The sequence below is a fragment of the Marmota marmota genome, unplaced genomic scaffold (genome assembly GCF_001458135.2).
Source record: "Marmota marmota marmota unplaced genomic scaffold, marMar, whole genome shotgun sequence".
NCBI classification, from domain to species: Eukaryota; Metazoa; Chordata; class Mammalia; order Rodentia; family Sciuridae; genus Marmota; species Marmota marmota.
In genome coordinates, this window is record NW_026000103.1 from 2819608 (window position 1) to 2837363 (window position 17756).

The window sequence follows — 17756 nt, forward strand, 5'->3', positions numbered from 1 at the left end:
CAGATGAATTTTCAGAGGGACTCAATCAGGAATTTTTCCAGATTGAATATTTCATAGCTTGATAAATTCCCTCAGTGTTGAAAAAGATTAGCAGAAGTGAAGACGAGAACTCAAGCATTGAAGATAGCATAATTTTGTCTCTGATCCATGCAAATAACATGATTCTGAGAATCACCCCCACTTATTTCTGCAGAGAAAGAAGGGCATATTTAAAGAAAACATCATGACTGTTAGTTTTAATTAGATCTTTCATTTAATTTACTGTTTTGTTCTGTTGCTTGGACCACATAAAAAAGAAGGAAAAGAGATATCTGCTTATTTTTATGTAAATTAAATCTATTAACTTCCAACTTAAACATAATTCCTTTGGAAACTACCCTGAAGCAGTACTCTACTGACTTACATTTATTTGTTGCAGTGTTTCCCTGAAGAGAGAAGCACAGTGGTGAGATATATTTCCTGAGTGAGCAATTACTGTAGCACATCATTCAAAGTCAAAGTGATGCACTCCAGGACTCATGCTTGCAACTCCAAGTTCAGCCACGGTGTAGACCAAGAGAGGTGTGTGGTCTTATCTTCCTTGGTACAGCTGGGTTTGTTTGGGAATGTAATGATTTGTCCAGTTTTTATGTTTCCTATTTAATAATTCTTTTAAAATCGAGCATTATAATCTATCCAACATTACAAGTAGAAAAATCTCTTTATAAAAGTTCTAAAAGAAAATATCAGCAGAGAAGGAAAGCATAATAAAACCGAACAAAATTCATGCCCTTGATTTGCTGGCTGCTTTCACAAATTCATTTTTAGAATATTCACATAGCACATCACATAGCCTTGAAGTTTACTCAGGTTGTTTTAGTTTGGGCTCCTCTCTCAAAAGAGGATTAATGTTTTGGGGGAAATTTAGTTGAGTGACATCAAGATTATACAAATTACAACTTTGTAATTTGAAAATACAAATTACAACTTCTCGCCATATAAACAAAGAGTAAAAAAAATAACTTCGGTTCAGCCAGGAAGGAATATTATCCAGGTTTTTGGCTACAGTTCTACCTGTGATCTATTCTAAAATCAAAAGAATAAAAAATAACCTTAAATCAGAAAACTTCTAATCTGGTTGGTATTCAACACTCAATTTGAAAAGAATGATTTTTGTGTATCTAGCATCCAACCCCCAAATGCAGTCCTGTGAATGAGGGTATGAGGGGAGATGTCTAGCTAGTAACTTGAACTTATATTGATGTGACAAATACAAAGCCCAGTCATTAGTAATGCCAGGCTTTTAAACTTTGGTCTTCTTTTGATACTGGAGTTTGATTCATCTTAAAGACAGAGCACTTCCTTAAATGCTCAGGATCATGATCATTACAGCATGCCAGGAGAGTCACTCATGGGAAAACTACACTTCCGAGTCACCTGGGGCTCTTTCCAAGAAGGTAAAATCAGTGAAATGGCACAGATGCATTCAAATCTGTCAACTGAAAAGGAATATTTCTCCTTCACTCAAACTTCAGGATACTCAAAGCTGCAAATCTCCTCAATTAACAATGAAAGTTAAGGCTTAAAAACTGAAATAAAGTCAACAACAAATAAACTAAATTCTCCCAAACTCCAAAGACTCTTATTTATCTTATTTCCAAAGTCTGTTACTTACAGCTGTCTGTTGTTTCTGAACAAAACAAACAGCCCCCACTTTCTGCGGCTGACAGGTTGATTGGCTCTTCTGCTCCAGGTGACACTGATTGCAGTCCTCTGAGGGCCTGACTGGACGAGGTGCTTCACCCAAAGGTCAGGGTTGGTGCTGTCCATTGGCTTAGATCCCTGCTGTGTTCTGCTGTGTCATCCAGGCTTTTCACAGTAGGGTAAATGGGTTCTGAGAGGGACTGTCCTGAGCATCAGTCTTCTAAATGACTCAGTTAGGAGCTGCCTGGCCCAAGAAGTCAGGCAGTCTCACTTTTGCCACATTCTAAATGTCAAGGATCAGCTTAGATTCGAGAAGGGGGCACTGTGCAAGGATGTGAATATTAGTGGGTGTGGGTCATTGGTGGTTCCTCTGTGCAGACGAGCTGTCTCAATATTCATTTATGTACTTTAAACAAAGCTTGAAACCAAACTCTAGGCAGTGACTCTAACAGGGAAAATACTCAGCACAAGAATGGATCGTGTGTATTTTCAAATTTATTTTCCAAGAACTTATAGTTTCGCCCTTAGCATATACAATTACCAACAATGACAAAATTTACAAATCTTATGTCATGGACCAAATAACCCTGGGTCTTCAGCATATATTTTTATGTGCTAAAACTCTAAGAAAATAAACTAAATGAAATATATCTACCAACTCTTAGGAATAATATTAAGCATTGTTTCACTTATTAGTAAACTCTTCCAATACAAAAGCATTTCTCAGCAATGGAGTTTTGGGCCATGGGATGTATAACTTTTAGATGCGAAGAGCTACTGAAAACCAGATTTCATTAGTTGAAAAGAAAACAAAAATGTCAAAATACAAATAACTTTATGATCATCAGTGACTTTTTAAAGATTTATTTTTTTAATGGTCCTACATAATTTGTGAAAATGTTAACATTTCTCAATATAGAAGGAAAAATGCATTGTTCCATCTAGTGATCATTGAATCATACATGTGAAAGTTTCATTATCTCAATGACATTTGTTTTAATTCTGAAAGGACAGTACAGTGATTTACATAATTCAGGTCCTAGGGAACATGATAATATTCCAGCAGCAAAGCCACATTTTTAAGTGTATTTTCTTCATCACTCATTCATTACTGTGAACAGAAAGTCACAGTCCGTCTCTGCCTCTAGCCTTTCACTGATAAAGAGAAAGAGGAAAACCAAAGCAAAGAATTGCATGAATGCAATAGTCAGGATTGGTAGAACCATAATGAAGCAAACCTGCAGGAGGCAAGGATAGTGATGGTGCATGTGAAGTGGTAGAGGTGTGGATACCAACCTAGGACCTGTGGTCCTTGGAGGGTCCTTTGAGGAGAGGATTCCAAGGATATCAAGAGGCTGGTACAGGTGGAGGTAGGAGTAGAAAACATCTCAGGCAGGGGGAGCATATTGGGCAAAGGCACTGAAATGAGAAGGGGCTTGGGATACAAAACTGAGAGAGGAGAGTGAGTGAGCATGGAGAGGGAGGTGTGACAGGTGAATGGAAAGATGCATGGGAGAGGATTCACAGTGCTTGGAGACAGTGCTAAGTATTTAGAAGGCAGGAACTGAAGAAGTGAGCACCAACATCAAAGTTGGGGATCACTGATAAATAGGCCAGGCTAGACCAAGGACATTGACTAATCCACAAAGGGAGGGCCAACCTCAGGTTCTCTTCATTTCTGCCTGACCAGAAACCTTTTCCTAAAAAAGGAATTCTTAAAGGTATCTGATGAGACCTAGCTGCTCCATTTGGTTTGATACAATGGCCATGTTTTTGCAACAGATCCTGAATATATCTATTACATTAAGATCAGCTTCCAGAGTCCCAATCACACAAACTTATTTTATAATGGCATAAAGAATAAATCAACAACACCTTTAAATGCAGACAAACTAATATTATTTCATAAGTTATTCATATTAACAGCTCATCTAATTGCAAGTTAACTCAATTTATCTCACATCAATTGTTTTGGGAAGGGGTGTAAGAAAGGTGAATATAAACCTGGAGAACTCTCTAACTTCATACATGATGTAATTAAACTAAAGCTTGATACAGTAGATGAATGGCAAAGTCCTTGATATTCGAATTCTGTACTTCCACCCAGAGAATGTTATAGTCAAAATCCTAAAATCTACAGTTAGTTAACTGGTGCTACATAGGAAATGGAAAGTGATATATGAATTATTTTTCTTCTAAGGTTCAAAAACATTGTTTTAACTTTTCATGGGACAATGTGAATCAGTTAAAATAATTTTCAAGAAAAAAAGGAAATGTATGGAGAAAATCATTGTATAGACACTTGCTTAAAAATCTGTTAAACATCTTACCAAATGAACATATGACTTCAATGTTAGCAAAGAAAAGAGAAATAACTTAAAAGGGTAATGAGATAAACAAATATTCAAATGTAACATTAATATCTCGTGTCTGGTACCAATAAGGCTTATGGCTCATGGCATTGCTTGACATACGTTGCCTTACAATGATGGATTTAACTATCAAACAAAGTTCAGCAAGTACCAGCTTTTTTGAGATTATAAGTTCAAAGAAAATACCATGAAAAGAAATGTCTCCATGCAAGAGTATCCTTACTTTTTCAGAACCTTTTATTTTCTTTAAATTTTCAACCATGTCCTTGGAAACAACATGAGACTTGAAGTCAGACAACCTGTATTTGTTTGCAGTTCTTTCACTTCCAAGCATGAAACTTAGCCCTTTGACCCTAGCACCTTCTTTGTAAAATGGGACAAGGATGACTTATTCTTCAGGTTGTCAGGAACATAAAATCTAATCAGGAAGAGTAAAGTGCCTGGTATGCAGCCTGGCACACGGAAGGCCTTCCTGGAGGCAGTCTTGGTCTTCATGGCCAAAGGCAAGGCTACTCACAGGAATAACACTGTAAGACGAACCACTATAACACGTGAATACTGTCTGTTTCCACCATAAAAAGGACCAGACACAGGTGACTGGAGGGTAGAACCACTCCAATGGTGAAGAACTGTAAACTCAAGTGTGTAGACTACATACTTTAAACTTTGATGGACAAGCATGACCACAACCCTTCTTTCTTCCATAAATAAATAATATAAAAAAACAGCCTGCATTTCTGAGTGCTTACTACATTTCAGGCATTGTGCTAAGTGTTTATATTATTTAACTATCTCAACTTATAGATATAATAATAAACAAAGACTAACTGATTGCTAATCTCCCATGCATTCTTTTTTAAAATTTTTATTTGTTTTAATTAGTTATACATGACAGCAGAATGCATTTATGCACTTTGATATATCATACATAGGTGGGATATAATTTCTCATTTTTCTGAGTGTACATGTTGCAGAATCATACTGTTCATTCAGTCACATACATATATACATACAGTAATAATGTCTATTTCATTCTACTATCTTTCCTAACCCCACATCCCCTTCCCTTCCCTCCCATAACTTCCCTCTACCTAATCTAGGGTAATGCTATTCTTCCCTAGTGTCCCCCACCTTATTGTGAATTAGCATCTGCATATTAGAGAAAACATTCGGCCTTTGGTTTTGCGGGATTGGCTTATTTCGCTTAGCATGATATTCTCCAACTCCAACCATTTACTGGCAAATGTCATGCATTCTTAATTTGGATATTATAAAGAAGTTCCAACGCCATTTTTTTGGTGAAACTAATAACTCCTGAGAATATAAACTCTTATGTCCCCACTCTTCAATGCCAAGTGCTTTCATGAGATGACTCCCCATCTCAGGTAATCACAGGAACTGAAGACTCAAAAGGGAGTCAACCTGGGAGAGCTTGGATGAGAGGGAATTCTAGGTAGGCAGCACCAATGGGGTGGAGAAGGTATGAATGAGGTGTGTACAGTGCCAGGCTGGAGAGGAACAGGACTAAGATTGTCATCTCTGCAGCAGGAAAAGCTGTTCCTGGGATTCTGGTTCCTCTAATAGGATGCTCCCACCCTTCATCAGGGAAAGGAGGACATGTCACCATTATTACCAACCCAACTAGGGGGGCATGAGATACAGGGGTCAGAGGGAGACAGCAGTACCCTGGGAGAGTACATGTGTTGCCTTTGTTAAATTTCCATTCTTTTCATCTTTTATTATAATGTCCACTCACTCCCCTGCCAACATTCTGAATCTCTTTTCTAGTGGTGACTTTCTGTCTGCCTTTAGATATGTTCAAATTTCTTATTTAAAATATTCATTTCATTCTGCCACTCTTTTTTCTCTCAGGGTCTATTTTGCTTTTTTCTTTGGTCTAAGGTCATCACTTCAGTATCTGAGTTCAAATTAAGGGTCTTCTTCTTCCCACAGACTTCTCTTCTTAGTATCCTAATTTCTTTTTTCCTGTTATATATGCTTCTCTACTTTTCACGAGGTTACATCCCAATAAACCTATTATAAGCTGAAAATATTCTAAGTAAAAAATGCATTCAGTACCTAACTCACCTGACATCACAGTTATAACACAGTACAGTGTACAGCATCCTTGCTCCCCTTGTGATCATGTGGCCAACCTGAAGCTTAATATCTCTGCTGCTACCCAGCCTCATAAGACTATTTTACCACACATTCTTAGTTCAGAAGATCAAAGTTCAAATTCGAAGTGTTTCTAATGAAACTGTTTCACCTTGTACCATAGTAAATTTGAAAAATCTTATATCAAACCATTGTAAGTTGGACTCCATCTATAAAGTTTTAATATTTCTCCAGTTGTCCTCCTTGTTACAGTTAGCAGTCATGCTTTGCCAACCAAATCCAATAGCTCTTTCTGTTATAATTACGGTCATTGTTATTATTCATAGCAATAAGAAGACCTGAATACCATTAAATGTAATATATAAAGTAAAGAGGACTCAGTGAGGAATTACAAGATATTTTGCCTCTTCTCACAGAAAAAGATGACAAAATATAAATGCATGCAAACACATTGCATTCTGGGATTGAACTGATAAGAGGCTAGAAGAAAAGAAAAAGAATAGTATTCCTTCCAAAAAGCCCCCAAGGATCATGGGGGGGGGGAGGGAGAAAGGGAAGTGAAAGATATAGAGATAGATAGATTGAGCTGTATTCCCAAATCCATACAGGAGCTTAGTCTATGGTTGCAAACTGTTGCTATGTGAGTTGCTCAGTGAAGGACTGTTTCAGTCAGCTTTGGCATTGCTGAACTGAAAAATTCTGACAAGGACAACATAGAGGAGGAAAAGTTTATTTTGGCTCATGATTTCAGAGATTCAGTTCATGGTTGGCCCATCCATTGCTCTGGGCCCTATGTGAGGCAGAACAGCATGTTAGAAGGGTACAGTGGAGGAAAGCTTCTCAGAACACAGCAACTAGGAATCAGAGAAGGAGCTCTGCTCACCAGGAACAAAATATAAATCAAAAGTCACACTCTTAGTGTCCTACTTCCTCTAACCATACTCTACCTGCCTATAGTTACCACCCAGTTAATCCATATCAGTGGATAAATCCACTGACTAGGTTACACGGTTATACCTCTCATAATCTAATCCCCTTGCCTCTGAAAACTCTTATACATTCTCACCTATGAGCTTTTGGGGGACACCGCATATCTAAACCATAACAGGCTCTCTCCAGACAGACAGGCTGCTCCTTCCTTTTTGATGTGTGTGACTCATTATAATTCTTCTATCTTCCAATATTGCTTCCATTTGTTGTTCCCTCTTCCTGGTAGTTCCTCACATCTGCATTTGGACATTATAGCAGTATCTGAACTTCAATAGGTAAAATAAGAAAAGGAGTCAAGCGGGAGAGAGCCACCATCCAAGGCAGGTAGACTCCCTTAACAGCCCCTTTGCTGGCAAAGGCACCATCACTCCTCCAGTGACATCTCAGCAGATCAGGGCTCTCCAAGATCTCTCCTCTGTATCTGCACATTCTGTCATCATGTCTTATTCCTGTTGCCTTTTTTGCCACAGCATTATTTCTTTGTCATTATTCCTCATTCTAGTCACCATACAGTTAATCTTAACCTCGCAGCAGGCAGAATCATCTTTTCAAAAATAATTTAAAATTAATTAAAATAATTTGCTTCTTATATAGACTTGGCAAAGATCATTGTGATCTTTGAGGGTTGAGTATCATCTTGAACGTTGTTTGAATCTTCTGGGAATGAATTAGGAGAGGAATAGGAGATCTGAACAACAGTAGCTTTATTTATTTTGTTGGCCCAATCAAAAAACCTGGAAAGGGTAACATAGGTCTGATAGGAATCAGTGGCCACATATCCTACTCTTTGGTTTTATCAGCACATTTTGTCTAAATGTTCTTCATATCCTTGATTTTTCTGGTGTGATAATTTCCATGTGTACTATACAGAAGATTAAAATAAAAATTGTGGAAAGTGAAATAATCAATGATCAACTTTTGGAGTTTGTGTTTAGTAAAGTACTTGAGGTAAAAGTATCTTGATAATATGCATATTGAATAAACAAAATTTATTTGGAATAGGGAAATAAAAATATTAGAAGTAGACCATGATTTTTCTCCTTTATTTAAAACCTCATAGTTATTTTCATCTGTTTTCACATTTTCTTCTCTATCAAATTATTCTTCAAAATGGTACTATAAATGTTTCCTTACTCTAGTAAAAAAAATGTAGTACTGAACATTTTCTAAGTGACCCATAAATTACACTAGTAAAAGGAATTTAAAATTGTCCTCACCATGTAAAACCACTTTCCATGGACCAATGCTGGGGAACATTATAATTTCCAAAATTTTCTTTCTTTTCAAGAAAATCCATTTGGAAATTTAAATCATAAAATGGTTCAATAAACTTAACACTCTGCTCCACATTAGACACATATGGCAAGATGAATTTCTGGGCACCCTTATGATATATTCAAATTGCATTACATTTGATCTGTTTATAATGATAATCCATACAGTCAACTTGATATTATTTCTTTAATGTATCTGAAGAAACTGAAATACAAACAGTTCATGACCAGTTCAGAGAGCAACTCAATTTAGAACTCTTTAGACTACTTTATGTGCTCCAAGTAGTGTCTTCAACACCCAACAAAGTCTGGGGACACAGGTCTCACCAGTATACCATTATTGATTCTTTAATGGACAGAAGGGAGAAAGAATAGAAGGATAAACTTACTAGAATAAGTCATTGTAAGATTAGAAACATCAGCAACCAACAATCTAAATGTTCATATTAGGAAAAATTAAATGAAATTAATTTTAAGTATGAAGACAGCAAGATGAGAAAATGGTCATTAAACATACGATTCACAAGAGAGATCATACCATCAATGTCAAACATGTTGACTATAATGACTATAATGACTATATTTCACTTTTATAATGAAATAAAAAGTTTATTTCATCAGAAGCAGATCTTAATTGCATTCGTCATTGGACTGACCAGTTATGCAATCTGACTGAAATAACAATAGAGTTTCCATTGCAAGATCCTGAGAATACCTTTTATTACTCTTTTCTTTCAAAGTCTCCCTTCAAATGTTGTATTATAAGTTTAAAAAAAAAAGAGAATATGGGCATAATAAAATATTTCAAGGAATAAAGTGAGACAAGTCTCTGGAATAATAAGCTTCGCAAAGCCCTTTAAGAATCGATGCCAGTTACCACGATTATTTGCAGTCTTAAGTGACATCTTAATAGGCAGGCCTGGAAATTCATGGAAGCTGGGTATCCGGGCTGGCAAGCGTGAATTTTACACTGGTAATAAGATTCAGTGAAGAAGCCTTCTTGCCAAGGCCAGAGCCTTTTCAAGGAGCCTTCCTGGGTTCAGAGTTCTGAGGCTCAGCTAAGAGCCCTGTCCTATCCAAGGTAGCTGGCCACTCTTTCTAGGCTGAGGCTGCACCTGCTAGACTTCACACTGAGGCCTGTGTGCCCAAGGACTGAAGGAGGGAAGCCTAGTGCAGTTGCTCTCTCTTGCCTGAGATGCTGTCTGGGGCTCTACTCAGCCTCAAGAGTTGGGGATGGTCTGGTGAAAACAAGAACAGCGAAGCTCCAAGTCACATCAGTGAGAGCTCTGATGACCTATTTTTCTGAGGGTGCATGGGAGGGAGAAACAAGCACAGAAGCCTGTTTCTGCTTTCCCTCACCCCATCCTCAGGTCAACGACTTCCTGGGGGCAACCATCTAAGCTGAGTATCTAGGCCTATTCACAAGCATCCCTGATTGAACCAAGTCCTCAAATAGCACTTTTCAGAAGAAATATATGACCTAAATATTTCTTTTGGAGTCCTCTCCTTTTACCACTGTAAAAATGGTTATAACAGGATAATTTTCATCTGTTTATTTGTGACATTATCCTAGATTCCATGAGGAGATCTAGATTATTTTGCCACCTGCAGGTAGGTTAACAAGAAAATGGGAAAGCCCATTTGCCCAGGGGTGTGTTAGATCAAAACTCACTACAATCAGTCCTCCATATCTGTGCTCTTGGCTTCCGTGGATTCAACCAACCAACTGCAGATCAAATTTGTGTGTGTGTGTGTGTGTACTAAATTTTATCTGTACTGAACATATATGATTTTTGGTCATTATACTCTAACTAGTACAACACCTATATACATGGTATTTACAGTCTATTAGGTATTATAAGTAATCTAGAGATGATATGAACTATATAGGAGGATATATGTAGATTATATGCAAATACCAGCCTATGGGACTTGAACATCCAATGATTTTTGGTATCCACTGGGGTCCTGGAACTTATCCCCACCAAGGGATGACTATATTCTGGAATGACAAAGGTGTAGTGCCACCTTATGGTGGGTGGTCAGAACTGGTCTTTCTAGGTTGGGTACAGTGCTGTGCCCCTGTAATCCTAGCAGTTTGGAAGGCTGAGGTAGGAGGATCAAGAGTTCAAAGCCAGCCTGGGCAACTTAGCGAGGCCCTAAGCAACTCAGTGAGACCCTGTCTCTAAATAAAAAACAAAAAAAGGCTGGGGATGTGGCTCTTTGTTTAAGTGCCCTTGGGTTCAATTCCCTGGGACAAAACAAACAAACAAACAAACAGAAAAACAACAACAAAAAACTGGTCTTCCCAGTCTTGTTATGAAATTTATGAATACTGGTAAGAAAGAGTTAAGCTTGTTAAATCAAAGAGATTGGCTATAGAGTGGGCAAGGGAAACTGAATAAAGTAAACTTCACACTTAAAAAATTAATATGCAATAAAATTTTTATAGTCAAACCTCAAATAACAATTGTGATTTTCAGCAGAAATCCCATGATTTATTTACTATTTTTAAACTGGAGAATCTGTCTCTAGACTCAGTGCCAGAAATTAATGCTTATCTTGTAAATAGCTGAATTCTCTCCCTGTTTGGGAACAATCAATAAAAGCCTGGCTTGAAATCTGGTTGAAATAGCCACTCTAATTAACAAAATAAAGGACATAATTCAGGCACGCATAATAAGAGTTCTCTGTTTAAAGTACAAGAGTGTGCTGGTCACAATGACAGTTCCTAATCTCCCCCACTGAAAAGTGACTTCCAAGGAATAAAGTCAGCTTAGATGGATTTTCCATTTAAATGGTCAAGGATTAAAAGGGGTTGGTTGGACAAGCGTAACTCATTCATATAACATTCCACTTAAAATACACATACACATCATGATATCCTTATGAAAATAAGCTGTCTTCTTAGTCACTGGGATTTAAAAGTAAGAGCTGACACTAAACCATTTTGATTAATATGTGACATAGTTGGAAGACTATGCTATACTTCATTTCCCTGGATTTTTGAGCTTCTGTGACTATTGTACCACATTATGCAATTGGCAGCACTGGGTCTCCTTAGAGGTTACTTATACAGAAACATACATTTCATTTGAAACCTGACCAGGCTCATTCAGGTTCTACACAGATTCATTATGACAACCTTTAATTGGGCAAGCTGCCAAAATGCAGCCGGTCTAACAGGATGGTTTAAATTCAGCCCACAGACTAATATGCTTATTTGACTTGTTAAGAATGATTTATTGAATAATACATGATAGTGAGAGTATAAAACCTTTCAAAGGGCAGTTCTTTGAGAGTTAAAAAGTCCAAAAAAACTGGTCTGCATAAAAGAAAGAAACTTGAACAGCTTTTAAAAAATTCACAAATTGTCACAGCTTTGTAATAGAATAGAGGCCATGAGTGATTTGGGGAGTTGAAAGAGTTAATTGCTAACAAAAATTCATTTGTATCAGACTTCTACTCTATGCAGTTGCAGGCAGCTATGTATATGGAGACTGAAAAGTACATACATGTTTTAAATCTATCCATAACTTACTTGCCTTATTTATTTATTTATTTTTTCAAAATTGAGAAGTGGGGGAATTAAATCCTTCCTTTTGGAAATAATATAAAAATCTTTTTTTTAAAAAAAAAAAAAAAAGATTTTTCAAGACCTGGTCTGATATAAAAATTTGTATTTGGTTGCCAGTTAGCTCAAGAAAAATCTTAGGTAGACACCACATAGTCTATTATATAGAAGAAACTCAGATCAGTTGGAAAGTTTCCTGTTTTGTGAATTTAAATGACAGAATTTACCAAATGATTCTGCTCTGTAAGTGAATGAAATAAATTTCAATGTGGCTATTCACAGTCATTTCAAGAGCCCTTTTCTCTATGACCTCTATCAGAACAATGTTCTTGAGCCCCCTCACCCCCAACCTCAGTTGGAAGGAGTACATAGCTCAGCCAGGCAACTGTGGAGTGGAACTAATTCCTTCCTCTTAACGCCTGTCTCCAATTAGCTGGTGGGAAATAGAAATGATTTACTTAAGAAAACAGCTTTTCCCATTTACTAAAGCCTATTACCATTCTCATCCAAGCATTGCTCGGTCACTAATTGTCTTGGGAAGCAGTATCATGCAGGGGTGAAGAGCACACAGTGGCTACCGTGGTGACCTATGTGAGTTATTCAACCCTCTCAAGCCTCAGTTTCCTCACTTGTTGAATGGGATCATGTCTGCTTCGTATTAAACAAAACCTGCCAGGAGCATTTAGTATTTAGTATTGTGCCACCCATAACAGTGTTCAACGAAGTCATCTAAAGCATGAGAAAATAGATAAGCAAATAATCACAAACAATGAAATCACAAAAGGCAGGTACAAGATACAGTGAAAGCACCAAGGAAGGATAGCCTAAGAATCTCCTATGTATGATGTATGATGTCCCTGAAGTTCGTCACTGCCAGAATCTGTTTGTTAAGGTTTAGATATGGGGTATCCCCCAAAATGTCATTTGTTAGATAATGCAAGAATTTTCAGAGGTGAAATGATTGGGTTAGAGAGCCTTACCCTAATCAGTGGGTTGATCCACTGATACGGATTAACAGGGCAGTAACTGTAGACACATAGACTATGGCTAGAGGAGGCAGGTCACCGGGGATGTCCCTTAGGGTATATATTTTGTTCCTGGTGAGCAGAGTTCTCGCTCTACTTCCTGTTGCCATGATCTGAACTGTTTTCCTCTGCCATGATGTTCTGCCTCACCTCAGGCCCAGAGCTATGGAGTCAATAGTCTATGAATTGAGACCTCTGAAACCTTGAGGCAAAATACGCATTTCCAGCTCTGCATTGTCTTTGCCAGGTCTTTTGATCACAGTGACACAAAAATGCTGGCTAAAATAATGCTCAAGTAGCTTTGGCATTATCAATATCACTTTGGCAATACTCACTATCTCATGCAGCAGGCCTGATGATTGCACTATTTTCCCTTAGAAATAAACCATAAAAATCTTCTAAAGGTTGTCTTTCATTGATTTTTCACCCATTTGTCCTCTTTCTTATCTAGTAAAAGTCAACTTTATTATTTACAGTACAGCTACTAAAGACAGTTTTTGTGATCCCACACATTTCTCATCTATGGTCACCTGTACAGTTCTTTTTCTTATTTGCCAATGAGAAAGTACCAGTAATGAACCAGATAGAATCCAATTCCTAAGAACTTCTAAATTCTATTGCAGACTAAATGCCAGAGCCAACCAATCCCTCATCACTGCTGGTACCCAGTAGTATGGAGGGAATTTGAGAGATGCTCTGGCATTGTAGGAAAGAATAACACAATCAATGTGATACTTTTACAGGAGTGTGAGTGCTGGGAGCAGATGAGGTGGGTGGTGCTGGTGGTAGGTGTGCCAACTATTCACCCTCCCTGAGCTCCCTTAGGTTTTTTTATTCCCCCCCCATGATATTTTATTTATTCTTTGTTCCCCTGCACATAACTCTAAGGAGCTTTATCATATATTTTACATGCTTTACAGGCTCCATTAAAACCTCATGTTCTTAAATTTCAGTAACATAAGCAATAGGTATCACGAAAATATATAAGTGGCATTTAAAACAATAAACTGAAGTGAAGGATAAACACTCAGTATAACTATACACACTATACTATTATTTCCTTAATAATGACAAAGAAGAAAAAATTATGTCTATAAGCTAGCAGACAAGATTCGTGGAAGATATGAGAATAACTTTCATTTTCCTTCTCTCTTTTCTTCTTCACTTTCTTCTCTCCTTCTGTCATTCCTTATTATTGTATATTTATTATACAATTTTAAATTATAAAATTATTACTTGATCCTTATTACAAATAAAGAAAATCCATATGTATGTATATATACGTATGTAAATCATTGCATTCCATCTATTTTCTTGCACCTGAGAAAGCAAATAATCTGGCTTTTTTTTCATGTTTCTTGATATTCATATAAATGTATACACATAAATTTTTTTCTCTTCCTTTTCATTCCACAACAGGGACCATATTACATGTTTAACTACGCAGAATTATTAAGTCATACATTATTATTATATTTAGATATTTAATTCCTTTAGATCTTTAAATCTTTCAAAGACTGAGTCATTCCCAGTATGAACATAGGGACAGGTCGTGGTTAAGCTTTTGTTATTGTGATGCCATTTTATCTTAAGTGGGAGTTATTTAGCTTTAGGGTCCCAGGAAGAGAGATAAAGATCTTGTTTTCACTATCTTCTATGTGGAATGGACTGCACTTGAGAGAAGTATCCAGAAAGATGATGACAAGGCTTCTGATTACTCACAGCTCTGCATCAACAGAGGAAGTTAGTTAGGCCTATGACTGAGCTGGAGTCTCTCTTCAAATGTTATCAGTTACCTGGAACTTCATGTGACCGTTGCTGATGAAAAGACATCATGATGACCCAGACACACTTTTGTTCTCATGAGAGGATAACTTCTGCTTATAGGCAAGTGATATCTTTCCACTGAAATATTTCAGAACTTGATGTAGGATTTAGAATTACAAGTCTTGGGTCTGGGTTCTGGTTCTACTACTCAGCAGTGATGGAACATTAGACAACTCCATCCTTCAATAATCAATATTGCATATGCATGTGCTTCTGTGGTCATTCCTGGTGCAGTGATAAACAGAACTTCTGGCATAACTATGATGATCCAATGCTTTATGAACTGTGACACATAAATTTCAAACCCAGATTACATATGGACTCCTCTCAAACAGTTTATCTTACAGATTTCACAAACACCCTAGACAGAGGTTTTTGTTTTTTTTGTTTTTATTTTTATCTGCACCATCCTCTCAAAATATATGGCGACAGGGGCTAGGGCTATAGCTCAGTGGTAGAGCTTTCCTTGCAAGTGTCAGGTACTGGATCCAATCCACAGCACCACATACAAATAAATAAATAAAGATATTGTACCAACTACAACCAAAAAAAAAATTTTTTTAAATATATGGCAACAAAATTTTCTTACAGATAGTTCTGTCAGAGGGGTTGCTGTACAAATTCTACTGTTATGGCAGGGAATTATATTGTCGTTTACCATTGGCAAAATTAAGTTTCAGATAGGTAACATGGTTAGGATGTAGTTGAGCTGCAACCATAAAAAACACAGCTTTCAAATTCTAGACACAGGACGTTTTCAATATTTATAGACATGATATCTTCCTACTCTAAAATTCACAAGCTACAGAGAATATGATTTAAAAAAAAATTTCAAGCAGGCTTTCGGGAAGACTATATATATAAAATTCAAGTTTTATCCTTTTTAAAAATAAACATTAGTAGAGTAGGATGGTGCACGCCTGTAATCCCAGTGCCTTGGAGTCTGAGGCAGGAAGATCTTAAGTTTAAGGCCACCTTCAGCAACTTAGTAGCCCTAAGTCAAAATAAAAAATAAAAATGGCTGGAGATGTAGGTCACTGGTAAAGCACCCCTGAGTTCAATCCTCAGTACAAAAAGAAAAGAAAAGAAAATAAAAACACTAGCATTAGATGATAGCAGATGATACTTATTTCCCTTACTAGCTATTTCATAGACCAAGGAACCTCTCCCTCCCCCCACCTTCCCCTCCCCTTGCCTCATCCCTCCCTCCCCCCGCCTCTCTCCAGCCCACCACCCTGATCAGCCATCCTTTCTTGTTTCCAATCCCAGAGAACCTGTTCCCTCTACTCGGAAACAGAAACAGAGTTGTCCACAGACTGCACATAAGTGGCACTTCCCAGCTCAGGCATTTATTTAAAACTTAAAATTCTCACTTCAAATTCTTTAAGCATTCTGACATACCACACTGAGAGAAAGGCATATGCAATTCCTTCACCATAAATATTTACTTATTTAAGATCTCTTTGATTTATTCCTAGGATAAGCATCACATTCTCAAGCCATTCCAAGATTCATGATCAAACATATCCAATGTCACATCAGAGATTGTGAAACCTTCCTTCCAATTGTATCACACAGACCTCTGCCTTCTTGCAGAATGCATTGTACATGATGTGCCCATGCTTATGGACTTAGAGACATAGCTATGAAAACATTTATCATTCAGTTCTCCTTCCAAACATTATACTAGTGTAGAAAGCTACTAGTTCTTGTGATAAATTTATTCCAATAGCCATGTCCTCTTCTTGAGCTTATTTATTTATTTATATTGGGGCTTGAGCCAAGAGGGCTCTACCACTGAGCTATGTCTCTGGCCCTTTTTCTTATTCTTTTTATTCTTTTTTTTTTTTTCCATTTTGAAAAAGGGTCTCCTTAAGTTTCCCAGACTGGTCTTGAATTTGTGATCCTCCTTCTTTGGTCTCTCAATTTTCTGGATTCTCTTTTACAACATGTGTGAGTCCTTCATGTTTAAGTTGTCTCTTATTACTGAGAGTAATAAGTACCTGATTCAAGTGCAGTATATGAGCTCCCATATAACATAAATATATGTGAGCTCAATATTGATGAGCTCACAATTTCTGTGGGTCAGAGATCTGCCCTGGGCTTTGCTGGCTGCTCTGTAAATCTGAAATCAGTGTTGGTCAAGGCTGTGTTCTTATCTGGTGGCTCATCTGGGAAACAGTGCATCTCTGAGCCTATAGGATACTGGAAGAATTCGTTATTATGTTCGTAGGAGTTGTGCTAGCTTTCCTCTTCAAAGTAGGAAGGAGAACACAAATCTTGAGCAGGTCTTGTAGCAAGATGGAGTCTTGTGTAACATCATCACAGGAACTACAGTCTGTCACCAGGGCCACGTTCTAATGGTTAGAAGCAAGTCACAGATCATGCCTAAACTCAAAGTGAAGGAATTACAAAACCTGTTTACAAATGCCAGTAGGTAGGGATCCTGGGGGCTTCCTTAAATACTGTGAGCTATTCCAATTAACTAATCCACTTAGTGTCAAATGCAAATTTAGAGTAACAGACCTTAAACAAAACCAAGGAGCTTTTTAAAAAAATTTTTTTTAGCTATAGATGGATACAATATCTTTGTTTATTTTTATGTGGTGCTGAGGATGGAACCCAGTGTCCTACAAGTGCCAGCAAGTTCTTTGCCACTGAGCTGCAACCCCAGCCCAACCAAGAAGCTTTTTACGAGGTAACTATAACAACTTTTATGACTCCAAATCTAATTACTTTGCAAATCTTGGCTATGCTCTGGAGAGTACGGGTATTCAACATGTGATTTTTAGACATTTGGGTGAGCTCTCAAGCCAAAGTTACTATCTTTCAAGAAACAACATTTGTGCCTCCTAGTTCCTTTCTTCTCCAGTTGAGTTGTTAAAATACTAGT

At 37.4% G+C, this 17756-nt stretch overlaps 1 protein-coding gene and 1 long non-coding RNA gene across 3 annotated transcripts in view; one reads left to right on the forward strand and one right to left on the reverse strand.

Annotated features, from left to right (window-relative positions):
• LOC125610827 overlaps positions 1-1430 on the forward strand; it is a 243682-nt gene extending 242252 nt beyond the window's left edge. Inside the window, exon 3 of the long non-coding RNA XR_007340883.1 lies at positions 419-1430. This is a non-coding gene — a long non-coding RNA (uncharacterized LOC125610827). The remainder of the gene's footprint in view (positions 1-418) is intronic.
• The window catches only part of Adamtsl1 (ADAMTS like 1), a 905649-nt gene that overhangs the window by 608793 nt on the left and 279100 nt on the right, over positions 1-17756 (reverse strand). The gene's annotated exons all lie outside the window — the stretch shown is intronic.